Raw genomic sequence first — 9,252 nt, forward strand, 5'->3', positions numbered from 1 at the left:
CTCAGTTATCTCCATCTCAATTACAACAGAAACCTAGGAGTGATCCTTGATTTCTCCTTTTGCTGAAGTCCTACAGCCAACCTATGAACAAGCCTGTCTCTAAAGCAGACTACCTCCAAAATATGTCTTGAATCTACCTGTCTGTCTTCAACTTCCTTGTCACCCACCACTGAATGCTCAACCACCACCAAGGCTCATCTGAATCTGAATCCACCTCCTGCCCGGTGCCCTTCATCTATTGCTGCACCCATTAAATTCATTCTCCATGAGACGGCCAGGATTATCTCTACCAATGGAAATCCTAACCATGTCAGTCCAATGTTTAGACCCCTTCAACGTTTCCATTTGCACTTGGAAGAAAATGCAAAGTCCTTACCATCATTTACAGGCTTGCCTGGATGGTCTGGTCCCTGCCTCCAATCCCTCTTCCAGATAACTCTTTCTTTCCATCACTACCTTCAGTTATTCCAATCTTTCAGCTCTTTGAACATGCCAAGTTCTTCACAGCCCCAGGACCTTAGCGTATGCTATGTTCATGCACAGCCTTTTACCTGTATTAGTTTATTCTCATATTTTCCCTTTCTAGCTCCTTCAAGTCACCTTCCTATATGTGACTTTTTGGTCACCATGTCTAAAGTAATCTTCCTCCTTTACCTCTTGTGTCAGCTTTCGACTGTTTCCTTCAAAGGGTTTGTAATCATGTTATTTATTTGCCTTTATCTTTCTTTCCTTCCCCCATTACCTTATAATCTCCTTGATTGCAGGAAAGTGATATTTTTCTAGTTTACCTTTGTATTCCCAGTCCCTAGCACTGTGTCTGTGTTTAATAATTTTTGTTGAATTAATTATTAATAAATCAAAAACTGAATAAATGGATAAATGAAGAACTGACTTCCTTCCCAGACAGTCCACCTTCTTTAACAAGGCTATCTCACTCAGAAAAAAATCTGTCTTCCTGTTCCTCAACCTTGATGTCGCAGAGAATGAAGGGACTCCCAGGTCCACTCAAGTCCTTCAGTTTGTGAGGGCAGCTGTCACGGCCCCCTTTAGCCTCCCCTTTCCCATTGACATAAATCCCCAAAGGAAGAACAGTTCTTTCTTCCTCATGTTTCCTTCTATTAAATACCTGGCTTTCTTCCTGCCCTCATTCACCTCAGCCAAGTGAAAAGAAACCCATACATCCTGCTGCACACCTATTGTCCTGCTGTCATTACTGATATCATCCCTTCCCCTCTGAAAAGTGACACCTTATATAGAAATTATGTGGTCATACTACTTATGAGAAACTAAGAGGTGTGGCCCAACTGCTCTCTACCTACTTTCCACTGAAAACCAATAGAATTGAAGAAAGTTTTTATTTTGCTCTGTTCCATCATGATTCATTCTTCTTCTTTCTCCTACTCCCTCCTTCTCCTCCTCCTTCTCCTCTTCCTCCTCCTCCTCCTCCTCCTCCTCCTCCTCCTCCTCCTCCTCCTTCTTCTTCTTCTTCTTCTTCTTCTTCTTCTTCTTCTTCTTCTTCTTCTTCTTCTTCTTCTTCTTCTTCTTCCTCCTCTTCATGAGTGGCCCAACTGCTCTCTACCTACTTTCCACTGAAAGCCAACAGAATTGAAGAAAGCTTTCATTCTGCTCTGTTCCATTATGATTCACTACTACTACTCTTCTTCTTCTTCTTCTTCTTCTTCTTCTTCTTCTTCTTCTTCTTCTTCTTCTTCCTCCTCCTCCTCCTCTTCATGAGTGGCCCAACTGCTCTCTACCTACTTTCCACTGAAAGCCAACAGAATTGAAGAAAGCTTTCATTCTGCTCTGTTCCATTATGATTCACTACTCCTTCTTCTTCTTCTTCTTCTTCTTCTTCTTCTTCTTCTTCTTCTTCTTCTTCTTCTTCTTCTTCTTCTTCTCCCTCCTCCTCCTCCTCCTCCATCTCCTCCTCCATCTCCTTCTCCATCTCCTTCTCCATCTTTCTCCTTCTCCTCCTCCTGTTCCTTCATGTGTGGCCTGACTGCTCTCTACCTACTTTCCATTGAAAGCCAATAGAATTGAAGAAAGTTTTCATTTTGATCTGTTCTATCATGATTCACTCTTCTTCTCCTCCTCCTCCTTCCTCCTCTTTCTCCTCCTCCTCTTTCTCTTCTTCTTCTTCTTCTTCTTCTTCTTCTTCTTCTTCTTCTTCTTCTTCCTCTTCTTCTTCTCCCTCCTCCAAGAGACAGAGTCCTACTATGTTACCCCAGCTGGTCTCAAACTCCTGAACTCAGGCAATCTTCCCACCTCAGCCTGAGAGTGCTGAGAGTACAGGCAAAACCCACTATGCTCAGCCATGATTTATACTTTTTTGAGAGCCACCCTCCCTGTAGTTCCGACTATGACATGCGTGACTGCAATTCTCATGGTCTCATTCTGTGCTTTATTCATTTGCAGAAAGAATCCCCAATTAATATCAGCTTTATCAACAATAAATGTATCAAAAACAAAAAAAGTATTTGTCCTACTTCTTAATAGGTTCATAACTCAAGTGGGAGAGAGGGATTACCCCTATTACCCCTCCCCTCAAACACTGCAATTAACTTGGCAAAAAACAAATTCTTTATCTACTCCCAAGGTCATTGTTATCAATGGATGCTTCCTAATCCAGACAGGACTAATAGTGGGATTCAGTCTGAAATGATGACTAAGCCCAAGTGGCATAGCAGTGCTGGTGAAGGAAGATGACTCATTAATAGGGGTAGCAATGCATACTTGAGTTACTCATAAAAATATGATGTGCACTGGGTCTGCCCTCAGGATCCATCTGGGAAGGTCCTATGCCTGACTATCACATTGTCCTAGCCCCATCAGCCTAAAATCAATAGGAACAACTCTGTAGTCCAACAGTCAGATTTATTGAATTACTGCAGTAAGAGAGACTGTCTATCAGGAACCTGAGCCATACCAAGGAAGACATGATTATAGGATTGGGGGTAAAAGTAATATTTAGGCAAAATTTAAATGAAGCAATGTTTAGATGGGCTCAAAGCAAAAAGTGCTGTATGGAGAGAGGTCTGCATTAGGTCAGAAGTGTAAAGAGGATCTAGGGTCTGTGTCCTGGGAAAATGCAAAGTTAAGATACATGTAGAACGTTGTGACCAGAAACCTTTTATCTGAAGCTCTGTTCACAGGCTGGAGATTGAGGCTGCTTCTCTGTGTCAACATGATTTATATTATTCAGGCAAAACTGGGATACTTCATTCTTGTTCATACAACTTGAAAAGTCAAATGTCCAATTGTCCATGATTGTAAAGAACAAAGTCTCTTAGTGATAAAAAAAAAAAATAGTAGCCACTCAAAGAAGAGGAATGTTATGATACTATAGCTGCAGCATATTATTGGGAGAGATATTATTGCTTGTTAATTTGTGGTGGGCTTTATCTGTGCCTTGTTATTCCAGCCTCATGTTTTTACTTTCTAAACACAGTGTATCCAGTGGGGAGCATAGAGCAGGGTCCCACCAACTCACTATCAAACAAGAAGCAGCTGTCCCTTTGATTCCAGCACAAGCAAAGACCCTCATCAATGGCCAGGACAAGGCCAAAGACCCAGCAGTGAGCTTGGGATCAGAGCAGCTTCCAGCATGAGCTGGGCCAAGGAGTCCAGACACCAGTGTGGATCGGGGTCTCCATATTCCAATGGACGTGTGGTTTCTCTAATAGCCCCTGTGCTCCTTTATCCAAAGAAGCATGTGAAGCCTTCTCTCTTTAGAAAGCTGCTTCCTGTTGAGACTTTGAGTGGGGAAATATCAATGGTAGCACAGGTCAGACTGCTTAGAGATACTCAAGGAAAGAAGGTGAGGGAAATCCCCAGACAGTAAAAATAAAGAAATGGAATTACATCAACATTTTGAGGGACTCTCCCAAGTCGGCTTCCTGGATGCTGTTCTATCTGGACATGAGCACTCCCTGAGGTCAAGAGTGCACCTCCTAGAGCTGAACAAAGTTGGCTCCACCTAACAAACCTCTGTACCTCAAAGCCCAGGGCAGGCCACTACTGTGGGCATCCTTGTCCCTAATAATAGAATCAAATTCCCTCTTTCAGAAGTCCAGAAGAGGGAGGCATCTTTCTGAAGCCTGAAGCATTAACTCCCAGCTTTTCCCAGTGCCCTTTTCCCAATTCCCAGTGCCTGGAAATGAAGAGGGGTTCAGTGGAAGACACTTGTGGTTACTATTGCCTACAATGTATAAGGTTTATATTCAGCACCTGTGAGTCCAAACTTTGGAGTTGCCCGCTTCTAGCTATATGGATTCAGTCAAGTCTCTTCACAGCTCTGAGTCCCCAATTTCCCTTCTATAAAATCAAAATAATTTTCAGGGTGGATATTGTGGTTAAGAAGTATAATATGCTCAGCACATTATTCATTCAGCAGAAAAAATGCACATAGACCAAGTACATTAGTGTCACACTACCTCTGTCTTGAAATTCATTTGCATCTCTCCACTCTCTTGCTTTTTCTCTTGGATACTGAGTTCTCTCAGGCCCTAGATCACTCTGGCCTTTCCCCAACATTTTTTTTTCTTTCCAAACTTTAATTTTATTATAGACTACCTTAATTCTTGATGACCTTGTTCCCTCTTCAGCCTACCAGTCCCCTAAAAATCACCTTTCCTGGAATTATCAACATACAGAAAAACATAAAAGCTGTTCTCAGGGAGCCTCCTAGGCTCAGAAGCTTTGTCCCACACAGCGTGCTTCTGAAACCCCTCTTGAAGGAAGCACTCCAAATGCAGAGGAATAAATCCAGGATGATTATTCAAAAGATTCAGTAGATAAGATAGAAGACATATTAATAATTTGGCAAGGTTTAACGTTGTTTTTAAGATAACTAAAAAGATCCAATTGCTCAAACCCTATGTTTTAAAAAAGATAGATTTGGCCAGGTGCGGTGGCTTATGCCTGTAATCCCAGCACTTTGGGAGTCTGAGGCGGGTGGATCACAAGGTCAGGAGATCAAGATCATCCTGGCTAACACAGTGAAACCTCGTCTCTACTAAAAGTACAAAAAAATTAGCTGGGCGTGGTGGCGGGCGCCTGTAGTCCCAGCTACTCGGGAGGCTGAGGCAGGAGAATGGCATGAACCCAGGAGGTGGAGCTTGCAGTGAGCCGAGACTGCCCCACTGCACTCCAGCCTGGATGACAGAGCGAGACTCCATCTCAAAAAAAAAAAAAAAAAAAGATTTGATGAGAGCAAACAATAAGAATTTCTCTCTTTGTTAAAGACACCACGGGAAAAAGTTAGCAGATGACAAGTTGAAATAAGATAGTTGCAATAACTAAAACAAATAGTGAATTAAGACTTAAAAATACGTAATAACTTTCTGCAAGCCAACAATAAAAAGGAAAGATATGATAGCATCAAGAGAAGAAAATGGGCAAATGCAATGAACAAGCAATTCACAAAGCAGAAACTCAAGTGATTAATCTGATCCTGAAACCATGTTGGATAGCAAATTTTCAATTACTGTGGCATATATTTCACTACATCAAATTGAAAAAATAACGAGTTCACCTAAAAATCCAAATTAATACCCCATATATCACCAAAACACTCCTGTACTGTAATGACATGTCATGTCATATATCACAATTTCTGCACTAAAAAACTAAACTAATTACTCAACAACTAAGAACTCACTAGTGGGTATGTGTAGATTGCAGCAATACTCCAAAGTATATCAGATTCAACTACAGAAGAAAATGAAAAGCCAAATAAAACAGGACAAACAGAAAAAGACAGAAAAGATGTCATATTTAATTCTGTATGCCAATGATCAAAATAAAGGTGAATGGGCCAAATTCAATAAAAAGACAAAGACTATCAGATGACTTGTTAAACCAAACACGCACACAGGTCTAGCTATATGCTGTTGATAAGAGGTAAGTGTAAAGGAAAATAATCCAAACAGGTTGAAAATGTAGGAATTGATGAAGATATATGTCAAGCAAATGTTAACACACAAAAAAAGCAGCTGACAATATCATGTTACATTGACTCTAAAATGCCATGGATTGTAAGATGTACAATTATTTTATGTACTACCAAAAAAGAAAAAAAAATTGCTCAATTATAATACAATACTTTCTTAGAATCATACACATAAATGGAGCTGTTTTAAGGACATATATTTATAATCTAGTATTCTTTTCATTCACAGAAAGGTAAATATAAATGAAATTAGTCAATTAAAGTATTCCTAAAATTTCTTACTTTTTTTTTTCCTTTTTTGGAGGCAGAGTCTCACTCTGTTACCCAGGCTGGAGTGCAGTGGTGTGATCTTGGCTCACTGCAACCTCCGCCCCCCGGGTTCAATCAATTCTCCTGCCTCACCGTCTTGAGTAGATGGGATTACAGGCACGCACCACCACGCCCAGCTAATTTTTGTATTTTTAGTTGAGGTGGGGTTTCAATGTGTTGGCCAGGCTGATTTCGAACTCCTGACCTCAGGTGATCCACCCACCTTGGCCTCCCAAAGTGCTGGAGTTACAGGCATGAGCCACTGTACCCAGCCCTAAAACTTCTTACGTTTTGAATGTGATTCTGCTTAATCACTTCTGACTCAGAATCACCAATGTTTGTTTCCGATAAAACTCTCCTGTGCCAACAAGAGTACTGGTGATACAACATTTCTTAAGTTATAAACCCTTGTCTCCAGACATCATTCCAAGCTGCTGACCTCCATTCAGCAACTTTTGATGCTGTTGCTTTTTTAATTTACAGGATGCGTCAATAGAAGGTTCATCACCAACAACCAGGATCATATTCCTTCAAGGAATGGTTTTTCTTGATGATGTACTGAATGAAACAGATGGGGAATATTTGTCCAACCATGGCATCGGAAAAACCAACTGTATTTGCAAATGCATAGGCAACGACCACTATGTCATGACTGCCACTTGGCTGACAATATAGTAAGATGCCATCCATTGTAGTAACATATATTTAGGTTTCAGAGATGTTAAAATGCAAAAAAAAAAAAAAAAAAAAAAAAAAAGGTGTTTTCAGGTGGTGAGGTAATGGTATGCACAGCCAATGAAGAAGTTAAGAAAAACAATAATGGTTCAAAGATGAATATTTCATTGGGATAAAAGGTATGAAACAAAAAGAAGATATGGCATACATGAACCTTTAGGTACCAAAAAACTTAGAATTAAAGTAATCTAAGCAAATGGTATAAAATAATAACATTATTTGATTAAAAATACAGTCATAGTAAGGTAATTTAATACTCCCTGTAAACAACTGATAGATCAAGCAAAAAAAAAGTAAGAATTAAAAATACGAAGAGTAAATAGTTAACAAAATTCAAAATTCAACTTATAAATATATAAATACATATGTGTTATATTGTATGTACCTATTAATCTTAAAATATTAAAATACATAATATATAAATATGTAATTCTATGTAATATTATATGTTCATATTTTGAAATACATATAAATAAAATTGTATATTTATGTATGTCTAAATTTATACCTGGGGATCCGTGTTAACTTTTCTTAGATTTGCGTGGAAAACTTATTTTTAGTGCACAAAGTCACAAAGGAAATATCAAAAAACGATCAAAGTTGATGTAAGGCCATTCCATCTAACCATAGGCAATAATAAACATAGACGATTCTAAGGTAGCCCCCAAATAATCCAACCACTTGGGAATTTAGAAATTGTATGTATAATCCACATTTTAAAGGAAAATAATAACCAAAACAGATTGAAGTTGAAATAAAGACAATGAAAACACTGCATCAACATTATAGGATGTGTCCTGATATCTCTTTGAGATCCTGATTTTAATTCTTTGGGATGTCTAATGAGAAGTGAGATTTCTGGGTCATATGGTAGTTCTACTTTTAATTTTTTGAGGAACCTTTATATTGTTTTCTATAGTGACTGCACTATTTCAAATTTCTACCCAAACTGTACGAGCGTTCCAATTTCTCCACATCCTCGCAAACACATTGGTTTTTCTGGTAATAGCCATTCTAACAGCTGATATCACTGTGCTTTCAATTTGTATTTCCCTGATTATTAGTAACTGCTGAACATCTTTCCATATACCTGTTGGCCATTTGTATGTCTTGGAAAAATGTCCATTCAAGTCCTTTGCCCATTTTTAATCAGATGTTTGTTTGTTTTTTTGCCATTGAGTTGTGTGACTTCCTTACATATTTTGGATATTAACTTCTTATCAGATACATGGTTTCCAAATATTTTCTTTCATTTCATAGGTTGCCTTTTCACTCTGTGGATTGTTTCTTTGGCTGTGCATAAGTTCTTCAGTTTGACATCTTCTCACTTGTCTACTTTCACTTTTGTTCCTTGTGCTTTGGTGTCATATCCAAGAAATCTTGCCTAGATTCATGTTATGAAACTTTTCCCCTATGTGTTCTTCCAGGAGTTTGGGCTGTTTCTGGTCTTACATTAAAATCTTTAATTTATTCTGCACTCTCATGTTCATTGCAGCATTATGTACAATAGCCAAGTTATAAAAACAACCTAAATGCCCATTTATGGATAAATGGACAAAGAAAATGTGGCATATGCACACAATGGAATATTATTCAACCTTTAAAAAAAAGAAAATCCAGCCATTTGGGACAATATGGAAGAACCTGGAGTATATCATGCTACGTGAAATGAGTCAGTCACAAAAGGACAAATACTGCATGATTCCATTTACAGATAAGATATCTGAAATGGTCAAATTCATAGAAACAGAGAGTAGAATGGTGGTTTCCAGGGACTTGGGAAGGAGAAATGAAGGGATGCTCTTCAATGCATACAATCTTCATTTAAGCAGGAGAAATAAGTTCTAGAGTTCTATAAAAGAGTATGCCTATAGTATACTTTATTAATTATATTGTACATTTAAAAATTTATTAGGCAGGTATATCTCATATTAAGCCATAATACAAATAATTATAGCATGTATCTCAAGGCACACTAAGAGAAAATGCAATGTTTTATGTATTTATAAGAAAATAAAGGAGAATAAAAACGAGTAGACATAAATTTCTAAAGTAGTTGAATTGCTTCTTCCAGAAAACATCCAGGCAACATCAAAGATGGCCAGATTCCTCCCCAGCCCTGAGTTTAGGTGACCAAATACCCCAGTTGGTCTAACAGCTGCTCCATACATCCCGGTTTATGTCCGCTAACCCAGTGCATTAATAGACCCCTTTCACTCTCCTAAGTGTTTTGATCATCCCATAAGTCTAGAGAAATT

This window comes from Macaca nemestrina, chromosome 13, assembly GCF_043159975.1.
Source record: "Macaca nemestrina isolate mMacNem1 chromosome 13, mMacNem.hap1, whole genome shotgun sequence".
Lineage (NCBI taxonomy): Eukaryota > Metazoa > Chordata > Mammalia > Primates > Cercopithecidae > Macaca > Macaca nemestrina.